Raw genomic sequence first — 12,862 nt, 5'->3', positions numbered from 1 at the left:
CCGCGCGCAGTATAATAGTGCTATTTAATGCATGCTGTGTGATCCTCTACAGTGCCAGAGGGCAACTGCTACAGTGAAGCTCCTTCCTCATTAAGTAAAGGCTGAGGCTGAGCAAAGGTTGATAATCTTTAAGTCTTTGAGCTTATTTACAGATTCTGTGTTTGGGGGAAATTACTAATTCATGCACTTAGTGTAGTCATTTCTCTCCTTCCCATTAGTTTCATGTTTAGTATTTCTGTTCTGTGTTTATTTTCCCGATTTATTACTTAGTGTCATTTTAGTTAGTTTGTGGGCATGCACATACATTCAGGAAGTATATCCCTTCACATTGTGTTATGTAGCAGCTAAAATTGTTTAAATTATTTTATTCCTTCATCAATCAACACCCAATGCCCCATAATAAAAAACGAAAACAGAATTTTAGACAATTTTGCAAATTTATTAAAAAGTATAAACTGAAATATCACATTGATATAGGCAGTATTCAGATCCATTACTCAGTACTTTGTTGAAATACCTTTCTCTTTGTTTAGTTCCTGACAGTATTTTGGATCAACTGGGGAAGCTTACTTAAGTTTTCTGTTATGTGGCATTAAAGGAAATATTTCAATCAAAGTTAACTCTGAGATTCCTTACCGTGGTGCTGATTGTCATGGTAATGTCATCTTGTTTGACTATATCATTATATTATGTATGTTTCTGAGGTGCTTGGGGCCAAGTACAATAACTGCAATTTGTCTGAGAGAATTGCTGGTCACCCTGGTCTTTATGTGTCTGAGGCATACTTGAAGTTTACCCGACTGACTGGTTTCATCAGGCTTCAGGTACAATAGCATAGTGTCTCCATAACATTGGATGCTTATAGCATGTTTCCTAATAATATTACCTGGGGGAAGCATATTTGAGGTGAATAGTACTGGTCCAAGCACAGAACCTTGTAGAACTCCGTGTCTAACTTTTGCGTGCATGGAGGATCTTTCATTAAGATTAAACCAGTTAAGTGCAGTTCCTTTAATGACAATTAAATGTTCCAGTGTCTGTGAGAGGATGTGATGGTCATTGGTTTCAAATGTCACATGAAGATCTAACAAGACAAGTAAAGAGACAAGGTCTTTGTCCAATGCAATTAGGTCATTTGTAAATTTCACCAGTCATGTCTCTCCGTTTGTGCTAACATGCACTCTAAATCCTGACTGAAAATAGATAAATTATTGTCATGTAGGAAGTCACACAACCTAGAGAGGAAGGGTAGAGTTAGTAGGTTTGTAGTTGACCAACACACCTGAATCAAGAATAGGCTTTTTAGGAAGATGTTTGATTACAGCTGCTTTAAAGGACTGTGGTACATAGCCTGTTAATAAAGACAGACTGACTGTAAAACTTCCTTAAGCAGCCTAGTTGGGAATGGATTTAATAGACGAGTTGATGGTTTAAATGAAGAAATCATTGAGGTTAGTTGGTGGGAGTTGGGAGAAAAACTGTATAAATATATCTAAGGTTTTTCAGCTGACTGAATGATAGAGTTGAGTGATCGTAGTTCCACCACTGATCAGCCGAATGCCGTGTGACTGAGTTGGAGTTTCCCCATTGGCTGTTGCTCTTACAAAATGATTTAGTGCAAAGAGGTTCTATTGTGGGGATGTTTTCAGCCTGTAACGCATTTGTCACTAGATTTACAGACAAAAAAATCTGGCTAAAAGTCTAGCTACAAATCTAGCGACAAATCTAGCAACCTTTTGGACAGAACTTGGTACTTATAAGAAGGTCACCTGTTATGCCTGTTTTCACGTCTTCTTTGTTCAGTGAGTGGCAGTACAGTATTTCCTGAAAAACTGATGAAAGTAAAAAAAAAATTGCCTATCTTGCAATGTTTAGGATAGTGATAAAACTGTCAGAGAGACAGACAGACAGTCAGACAGACAGACAGACAGACAGACAGACAGACAGACAGACAGACAGACAGACAGACAGACAGACAGACAGACAGACAGACATCCCCACAAAGCTGTCTCTGAGGCTCTGCAGGCAGTTCCTTCTGCTTGGCTTGGTTTTTGCTCTAATATGCATTGTCAGCTGTGAGACCTTATATGGACAGGTGCGTGTCTTTCCAAATCATGTTCAATCAGATGAATTTAACACAGGTGGACTCCAGTGTGTAGGTGTAGAAACATCTCAAAGATGTCCAAAATTCTGTTTTTGCTTTGTCATTATGGAAAAACTGAAATTTCACTATTTTAGAATAAAGCTGCAATATAACAAAGTCTCCACACCTGTGGAACTTAAGCCTTTATTTGTTCGTGCCTTTTACCTGATTGGCTCTTGCCCCATGCATTATTCCTAGTGTCCCTGTGCTACATATAGGTACCACTGAGAGCACTGAGGTCATGGTCATGGTCACAGTTATGTTCATGTGTTGCTTCTGGAAGTCTTTTGACTGACAATTACAATAAATCAAAGTAAAATAATAACATAAAGAAAGAATGTTTCTGTGCAGAATCTCTTGAAGATTGAGAGAATGATTGAATTCTTCTCTTTGAGCTGTCTTTTTTCTTTTCAGGCTCTGCATCATTGTCTGCACTGGCCCACAATTCCATTGTGGAAACTCGGTGACCCACACTGCCAGACAGCCTGTTGGAAATGACATCTGTGATTAACGGCCAGTGGCAGGACAGAGCGCAGATGTAATATTTTACAGTACAGTTTTAAATGGCTTTTCTGTGGCAAAAGTACAAAGCAATTTGCAAAGAGTTAGTAAATGTTTTTTCTGTGACAAGTATTGGGATGTGACAGGTGTTGATTAGAGTGTTGTTTGTCTGACAAAAAGCTGATATATCCAGAGGGCAAGGTGTTCAAAATTGTGTTAAAGCACTGATTTAACTTTGATGGAACACTGTGGCCTTTTCTGACAAGAGGTGTCATCTAAATGCATGAAAACTGTGAACATATATAGGTGCACCTTGGTGGGACCTTCAGGTTGCAAATATTTTCAAAACTCAAAACACAATACTGCATATCGACACCCTCTTAAAATAATGGCCTAAGTCATTTTTTCAGGTTTTTCAGGAAACACAAAAAACTCAACAAAAGAGTCACACTTTTGACATAGGCCATTATACAACCGGGGGTAGAATTGCATGTTCCCCTCAACTGAGGATTCAGGCGATTTTACCAGAGGTGGCCAGCATCATGAGGGGGTGATTTAGGCAAAAAAAACATTTTTGTCAAAACATGACTTAGGCCATTATTTTAGGAAGGTGACGATATACAGCTTTTTCTTGCTTGCCTGAGGAAAATAAAATAAAAAATAAATGGGAAAAATAACAGTGTGACACAAACAACATCAGTATTGTTTAGGCATGAGAACCTGACCACCAGGCTGTGGCATTAAAGACACCCTGTTCAGTTTTCACTGTAAATAAATGCAGTGTTGTTTACATTCAGTGTTTCTCAAATGCGCATTGTGTTTGTCCTTAAGGCCTATTTTGAATGCATTCCTCTGATAAAACAAGTACATTGTGATGGAGGACTCAAGTGTGATACTTGCAGTGAAAGAAAAGGAGGCATGTAGGCATGTAATGTGTTTTTGGGTGGGGGTATGTTCCTACCGCTGTGCCAATTTCCTATGACTGCTTTGTGTTAGAGGTTATGAGGTACATCAGTTATGTATAGCAAATTTTACTGAAAGAGACTAACAATCTCATTATTGATGATCTAATTTCACTAATTGACTGGCACCAAAATCTTAGCGTGAAAATCACTCTTTGTCCCTTTGAGAGATCAAAGGAGCTGTTAGAATAGGATTGTTTGAACTCAGCATTTTCTTTTTTTTTCTTTTTTTGATTATTTCTTTTCAGCATTTCTATCTTTGATTAGACAGCGATGGTAGAGGATGACAGGAAAAGCAAGTGAGAGAGGGGATGACATGCATGTAAGGATTCAGCCTTTGATTCATGCTTAACCAGGTGACCTATAGCGGGGGGGGGGGCACCAAGCTGTGCATTTTCATCATATAAAATGTCATCATTATCATATTCCACTCGGAGGCAGGAGAGTTCTTATTTTCCTTAATAATCCCCCATTAAGACAGCTTGTTTTGAGTCCTGGTTCTGTTTAAGTGCTTCCTATGGTATTAGCACTTGGTACTTAAGAGTCCTTTTCTCCTGTAATATCCTGGCAACATGCTGATGATGAACACGAAAAGAGTTCTTCCATGCAATTTAGATTAATTTAGATGAAGATCATCATTGTGTTGTGCATATTTTGATAGGCAGAGGAGGTAGGCGGATAGCGATGACGGGGTTTATTTTTTATTTCAATTCCTGAACAGTACACTTTGCAGATCTATTATGTAAGGCAGGTGTGTAGGAGCAGGATGAATGGATCCGAAGAAGCAATTAAAAAAAACTAGACCTTCATTGGAAAAATGTTTTTTGACGATTAGGAGCCATCTTAAATAGGAGTGGCCGTAAACCTGCAAGCAATCCCATCAACCCACATGTAACAGAAAGCGACAATTATCAAACATCAATTCACTATATAGCAGTTTCAGATATCATGCAAAGAGGTTGAAGATTAAAAAATCCATGTAAAGATGAATAATAAGTGTACTTGTAAATTTCTCCACAAAATATCTCAGAAGTCTTATGACTTATGATGGCAGCCAGGATATGAGAAGGTCAAGTGGCACTAAAATGGCATGTGTAATTGGATAGAGTGTTGACAGTGGTGCTCATTTTCCTTAGAAAAAAAGCTGCTAATGACCAGTTTCTCATCTTTCTATGTGGGGGTGAAAATGTTAACAATTGCAGTTATTGATTGTGTGGTCAAAGCAACAAGTGTCATTATTTGTTCTGGTACCCTGTGTGGTTTTTTACTACAAGAGGTGTTATTTTGATTGAAGATAGTGTGTCTATGTTTCTAAGATCATAGAGGTTCAACCAAATTAGATTTCTTTTTTTTTAAACAGTCTAACCTATTTATAGTGGTAACTCTGCATTTTTTTCTGGTTTTATTTGCCAAGTTTTGAGATATCTGCACATACAATGCAAATGAGGTGAATGGAATTCGTTTTTTTTTGTGCTAATGAATCTAGATGTTAGCCTTATAATCAGACTGAATTTACATTTCATTTCACTTCATCCATTCAGCTTGTCATCGTGTTCAAGTTAAATGATTTCTTGTTGGTAGTTGGGGTTCTTTTGTTGTGCTCTAACCAATCAGCAGTGAGTGAAATTACAACATCTGGTTAAAATAAAACTGAAAATGTGTCTTTGTACCCATCTGAGATGTGGTATCTTACCATTACATTTGGTAACAGGACAGTTTGCACTTTGTTCTGTAGTGTCCTTTGTATTATAATTCCAGAGGGAGGTTGCTCAGTAAAAGTAAGACACACTATTCCAGACACATAAAATCATGAAAACACTTTCTGTTGAAATGATGGCTGTTGTATTGCTCATTAGAAGCAGCTAAATAAATTTTCTTCTCATTTATCAATGAAATATGTAGATTTAAAGAGGCTATTTGTAAGTTTTCTCTACCATTGACTGTGGTTTCTTTCCAGGAGCGGCAAGTGGTGACTGTCGCTTGACAAGAGCTTCAGCCATCGTTCCGTTTACAAAACAAGATGTTATAATATATATATAATAAATCTGAGAAGTGCTACTTCTTTGGGGCAGATTGGAAGAGAAGAGGGAAAGAGCTCTTGGTGAGTAAAGAAATGAACTTTAATGCTGAACTCGCAATGTTTCTTCTAGACTAAGGAAACAACTGTTAATCCTAACACTGGCTGACAAATAGCTCCTTTAAGAATTGTTATTTCTGTTCTCAACCAATCCCTGTCACCATTTTTCTGTCTCTATTTTTCATGAATGTAGCTCATCTCTTGCCTGCTAAGTTTCTGTAATGGGGAAACAGTCATCAATGGGCACAAAGTCTATCTGAATTGCTTCACACATCTGAGATGTAGACTGTGATCCACTGTTCTGAGCTTAAAACATTTTCATATGGACCAGCTTTCCTCCAACAAAAGAGTCTCCATCACATGTGATGATGTTTTTTGTCATTTTAATGATCCCAGTTTTACCTGACAGAGTCATGTTTACTGTGTCTTGTGGCATCTCGTGGCCAATAAAAAGATCATCTCAAGCACTGTCACTGAATAAAACTGAATAAAAAGTGTTAGTTGAATAGTGGAACATTTCACTTGTTTGACTGACCTTGTTCTGTATCACAGGGGTGAGGTGACACATAGTCATACATGAAGGCGGACACACATGAAAGCCACAATGTGGGAAGCAAAAGGACAACATAAACATACATACTGATGATACTTCCTAGGAGGACAAAGCTGGCACAGGCCCTATTCAGACCTGCCATTAAAATGCTTCTGCTGATCACAAGTTAACAGCTCTAAGTACAGGAATGTACTCAAGATGCACTAATGACACATTTGAGATCTAATCACTGAGACCGAACTGTGAGGTTGCCAGGGCCACATTCTTTAAGACGTGTGAATGTGAATGCATCCTTGGCCACACTGATGGACTGCCTGCTGCACTGATGCCCTCTGCAACAGTCTAATTAGTCCCACCACAGTTGCATAATGACCAGAAAGTATTTTACACAGTGTTTCCCATACATTGATTTATTTGTGGTGGCCTGCCACAATATTGATATTGACCACCAGAACTCTATGAGAGCTCTCTCTCTCTCTCTCTCGCTCGCTCTCATAGACACAAACACATTAACAACAGACTAGTCTGTCATAGTCTGACAGGCTAAAAACTACACCTCATGCGTGTTTATTTGCATATAGAGCGGGGAACTGGGATCTGATCTGATCACAATTGGTCAATATGTACGTGGAGACGCATTTTAATGCCAGGTGGGAACTGATGTACTTAGAGCTGTCCACTTGTGAACGGCTCTCCCAGGATAGATGTTAATGCCAGGTCTGAACAGGGCCACACAGGATTTTGTGTTTTTGTTTCACATTTATTAGTGCAGATAATCAAAACAGATTATTTTGGTGTATTCATCTAGGATTTATTAACCAAACACTAAACTTTCAAAGAAAGAGTGGGTGTAAAATGATAGTGAAAAATAAAAAGGAAAAGAGCAGAAAGAGACTGCAAACAAAGACTGTAATGATTCAGACTTCAGAACATTAAAATGCTTTTCTAACGTTAGATGATGTAGAAAATCAATTGTTTGTTGTACCATCTTCAGTGTGCTTTGGTTGGAAATGTGGCAGCATAGTCTATGCACTGCACCTAATGTGCCTTGAACGCACCTTGATGGCCTGATAGCCTATCCGTGAGCAGGGGCCAGTATTTAAGACGGCCCTCTCCCCTGCTCTTTTGCTTCCCAATTCACTTCCGGTAGCAGGCCGGCTTCCTTTTTACCACAGCGTGCGTCCCGCTGTGTGTACTGCTCTGTCGCTCCTGTATGCTCCTGTTTGGCATGGAAATGCTGATGTCCAGATTTGTCCCTCTCGTCCGCCCACCTGTAGTGTGTGTGTGTGTGCGCGCATCCACTTCTGCTAAAGGTGAAACCACAGATCGGACGGCTGCTGCTTTGTCTCCACTTCTACTTCCAGCTTGCGTCCTGCTTTTGCAGCTTTGCTGCTGTTTTACTTGCTGCTTGGGTGGCGATTGCCGGTTGCAGTTTCCGACGGACCTTTTGAAAAAGCTATTAAGCTCTTTCAAAATAAGACTCGTTGCTGCAGGATACCTGGAGCCTTCAGGTCCCCCTACAGTATCTCTGCATGGCATGCTTGTGCTAAGCTGGATTTGCTCTTTTATCAATATGATTGTATGAGTGAGGTGTGGTTTATATGATTTGAATTTGGGTTAATTGCTTAGGTTAATTTGCTTCTTTTCTTTGTGTTTCTTTTGATTTAGTTAATTAGATTTCCTTTGTTTTTCCTGTGTTAAATGATATTTTGAATTGTGTACTTTCTTTGAATTATTTTTCTTTGATTTCTATTGGGCAGTTATTATTTGGACATTTAGGTTTTTCTTTGTTAGTTATACATCTGTTTTTTTAGGTTTAACTTGCCCATTAATTGTTTTTCTTGGTTGAGTTGCAACTCTCTTAATCTTTTCTTTTTGTTTCAGTTGTCAGAGGCCGGTGGTGGTGGTGGCGTCGGTGACTGGTGGTGGTGTCCCCCTCATTTGATGTGCTGTGCTCCCTGGTGGTGGTTCCTTCAATGTGTGTGTGTGTGTGTGTGGGTGATTTATTTCTATTTATTTTGGGTGAACCGCTCCTGTTCACTAGTACCTGCCCACCTGGTAAGCCTCTGCTCCTGACTAGTTGCCCTTTTTTTGGTGTGAATGATTTTGATTGTTAATTATTTTAACCAATTGTAATAAAATATATTTTTATACCTCGAACCCCGTCTCATGCCACCTGAATAGAACGAACCTGTGTGTCTAGTAGTTAGAACCGAATTTCCCTGGGTGCAATTCCCAGGGTGGCGTTGTTGAGCAACTATATAAATCTCTCAAACATATTTGACATCCGAGTGCAAGCATCCACCCTGCCCTTGCCACAGAAACATACACAATAAATGTAAACAAACCTGGTTGTTTACAACAACAAGTTCACAGGGTACCTTTAATTACCATAATTATCTCCTCCCATCATTAGTGGGCATGAGGGGGAGGGCAACACATTTGTGATGTGAGGACTTTCCTCAGATTTTACACATCTGATGTCTCTGCCTCACATCAATATGGAGTGTAAATGACTCACAGGATGTTCAACAGATGGAGTGAGGTTCAGAGATCAGTACCACATCTGAGAAATATGATGCCAAATCCCCAGTCTATCACATCAGCGATTGATCTGTCAGATAAATAGACTTTTATTTGCTGCCCGTTCTCTACTGTAACTAAGGTGTGCAGAGTTGGGTGGTTAGGCTGTGATATATGGGTGTTTTTCAACAGTCTTTCAGAAATGCTTCAAAGGAGGACATGATGACAGGGAGATATCTGTTTGTACAAATTCACCGTGGAGGACCACCTGGCCAAACAATAGGGAATCATTTGTAGGAGGTCCCTTCAGATATACTGATTTTTTTCAAAATACAGGTCATTACATGATGGAGTCTGCCTTAAATCTATAGCATCAAGTTAAATTGTATTTTGTGCTTTTCTCATAGTTTCATGATTTTATGAATACTGAGGTGATGAATCCAAATACCTCCAATGTAATGCCACTTCCCTGATGAATTTTGATTACCAATACCTGAAATGTTCTGATCATTATTTTTCTTTTGCGTTCTATTTAACTGTTCATCTTGCTGTGTGATGATATAAGTGCTATTCGCAATGTTTTTCCAGTGTTGCTACAGTTTCCCTAATTAAATTTCAACATCATACAATGTATGTAATGTTGTATATTCTGTGGTGGTAAAATACAATTTTTTAATGACCAAATATTGACAAACATTGTTATAGTAATTAACTTTAACTTTATGATAATAATCAAAATTCACTCAGATTTAAAGCTCATTTAATGACATTTTACCTGTCTTATATGTACCTATATGCATTATGATTGAACCACAGAGAACTGTAGAAGTCCTTGCACTGTCATGTTATTATACATTTTCTAATTTTTGCACCAAGATCTTGCAGATGTCTGTGTGAAAAAGATCCACTTTTCATAACAAAAATGGATTAAGAAAGCATTTCATTAAACACCTGATGCTGACCTGTTGACATATAAGATAAGATATTCTATACCTCATGTGAAAAAAGTAGCTGAGTGATACAGTAATTTCACATTTGAAACACCTCCTGTTGACTTGCAATGTACATGTAAATGTGGCTTTGACTTCTGGCAGTTACAGTGGATTCCTATTGGGATTTAATGGCAGAGAAAAAGGTATCAAAACATCAATACACACAAATACAGACACATTAAAGGAAAACCCAACATGTGTCTTAGTAAGATGTTGGCCCACCGTCTGCTTCAGTGCTCCTTGGAATTGATTCTACAAGTCTCTCTACTGGAGAAAATTACTCCCTCTTTTGATGCTTTGGTTGTTCGAGAGCGCTGTCTAACACGTTGATCCAAAATCTCCCATAGATGTTTAATTAGACTGAGATCTGGTGACTATGAAGGACATACATGTGGCTCACAATATTTCCATACTCATCAAACAATCCAATGTTGTTGCTGTGCTGAAATCCATCAATTTGCTTTGTATGTTTCAAACAAAGAATACCTAAATACATTAACACTGAACCCTACCCCCACCCGTCAGTAGAAATAATCGAAATGGGACTAAAACACTTTGAAGCTGACCTTTTGGCCCCAATTTCAGTTGGCTCTGATAAAGGAACATGGTCTAATGTTCTGTGCGTCAAACCATGTACAATGTGCTCAATGTAGATTAGACCCTGGAGTCTTATGTTAAGAGTTAGCCCACCCTGTTAATAGCAATATTTATGAGCTAATGTAATCATATCGACATTTGATTTTGTAAATAACAGAGAGTAGTGGAGAGGTCAGTGGGAGATCACTGGCTGTCAATCAGTACTCAAGGCAGACGCACAGACACACAATAGTGTTTGAACTGTATTGAGATCTAAGGTAGCTGGGCATGAGGATTATAAAATCTGAGCTGATCAGTTTCTGAATTTTTTTTTCTTCTCCATTAGTTGTCAGCAAGCAATTGAATAAACATATTTCTCAAACTAGTGCTGGACTAATCAGAATCCAAGGCAAATTAAAATTGAAATTTCAAATTAAAAGACAAGGAAGATGAAAGGGAACAGAAACCTCAACAGTTACACACAATTTGCTCAGATCTATTTTTAATAATCCCCATGCAAGTAAACATCCCTTGAGGTAACTCTGATTAAAGCATGGCCTGCATTGTTTTGAAGCAAAGTCACAAATGCTGCCGCCTCACATCAACTCTGCTGTTAAGTGCTGCATTTGAATACACAAAAAACTACAGCCAAAGGATAGCATGCATCAGAGAACAACAAGAACAGTCTGTATGTCTTTGAAGAACTTTGGGTGAAAGAAACACACACAACTGACCACACCACAGTGAATCTGATTATACGTATTAGGAAGAAACTGTATTTAAAAAGCTGCTTTGAAAAGCTGAACAGCTACATATGAACACTAAGTCTACAAATAATTTAGATGAGTGCAGATATTTCCAGAGCTTGATCAATCTGTGTAAATTTTACAAATAAATGATGAAAAGTGTTTGTAAGGAAACTATATAGACATAAGAGAAAATGTGTGCTTAAGATGCAAATGCTCTGTGATGACTTCGACCCTTGTATTCACCTTACTGACCTCAGGTTACTCTTAAGAAAAACATCTGACTTGTTCAGATTGCTAATGTGATTTCCTCCAACAGTCTTTCCAGTTTTGATGTAATTCCTTTATGGTTGTTATTTGCCTTAGTTATGGGAGACTAGCAATTCTAATTATGACCACTAAATTTCTCAATTAGGGGACACAAGCTGTGGAGGACTGAATAAAAACATAACTCTTAATATACTGCTTTTTTCTTTATTGGATTTATGTACACACACAAGTTGACAAAAATGCATTATTATGTTAAACAGATGTGTGTCCCGGCCATTTATTTAATTCTTTAATACAACACCGGCATTTTCCATTTAATCCTCAACTGTACAATATATGACCAGTTTGTTTGCACTCCACTCTAGTGCATGACACAAAGTAAAGTAAATACCATCAATCATCCTTTATCTGAGCCCTATGATTCCCTTCTGATTCTTTGTGTAAAACAGACAACCAATGCTGCCGTAGTTATCTGAGCCATTCTTCCCTCTATTCTATATGTCTACTTTCCCTCTTTTTCATCATTTATATACCAATGCTGAAAACTGGTTTTCTTTCTCAAGCTCCATTTAGCATCATAGGGTAGAAAAAACAAATCATTTTTTATGTGATTTTTTTTTTGTTATGAAAACTCTTTGAGTGTGACCTACCCCATCTGTGCTGCATTGTTTATGTGTACCATTTGAAAATTGTCTCATGTGAAGGCCACAGGAGTTCAGGTTTTTCATCAGTTGTGTGGTTTTCATAAAGACAACAGATGCACAAAAATGAAAACCATTGTTGTAACTTGTAGTATTCTTCTATGAGTCTGGACAAGTAGTTGATCAAGCTGTCAGTTACGGCAGAATGTATTGTGTTTGTGTCATGCACACCATAATTCAAAGCTAACTTTAATTTTCTGAGGAAACCGGTTGACTTTGAGCTCAGCATGCTGGGGAGAAACGATGCAGCACTTACACTGAGGATGACATGGGAAAGTTACAGCAAACAAATATAGTTTATGGGAACACACATTCTCTTTGGAAATAAACTCACTGCTTGTGGTGACAAGTTGATGGGTAAAAACCATTAGAGAGAGCATGTTTCAGTTTCATCAATCACATTTGTAAAGCTTTAACATTTGCTTTTCCCCCCAAGAGTTAGGTTGGAAGACTGATACCACTCTCTTGTCTGTATATTAGAAATATAGCTAGAGCCATCAGCTAGTTAGCTTAGCTTAGCACAGAGACTGAAAACAGCAGGAAACAGATAGTAAACTTTGGTTTTTGCATGGAATAAACAAATGTAATATGATATGTTAATTGGGGAGCTGTAAAGGTGGTAGTAGGTGGAATTTGTTATGTTTGGATGAAGCAAGGTAGCTGTTTCAAGTTTCTTTGTTGTAAACTAAGCTAATTAGCTGTTTACTCAAGCTACATATTTAATGCACAGACATGAGATTGGTGTTGGTTTGCCTCATAACTCTGGCACAAAAACAAAAATTAAGCACATTTCCCAATAAATGTAACAATATTTCTTC

Source organism: Seriola aureovittata, chromosome 19, assembly GCF_021018895.1.
Source record: "Seriola aureovittata isolate HTS-2021-v1 ecotype China chromosome 19, ASM2101889v1, whole genome shotgun sequence".
Classification (NCBI taxonomy): domain Eukaryota; kingdom Metazoa; phylum Chordata; class Actinopteri; order Carangiformes; family Carangidae; genus Seriola; species Seriola aureovittata.
The sequence above is the reverse complement of the archived record's forward strand: the minus strand, read 5'-3'. Positions refer to the sequence as shown.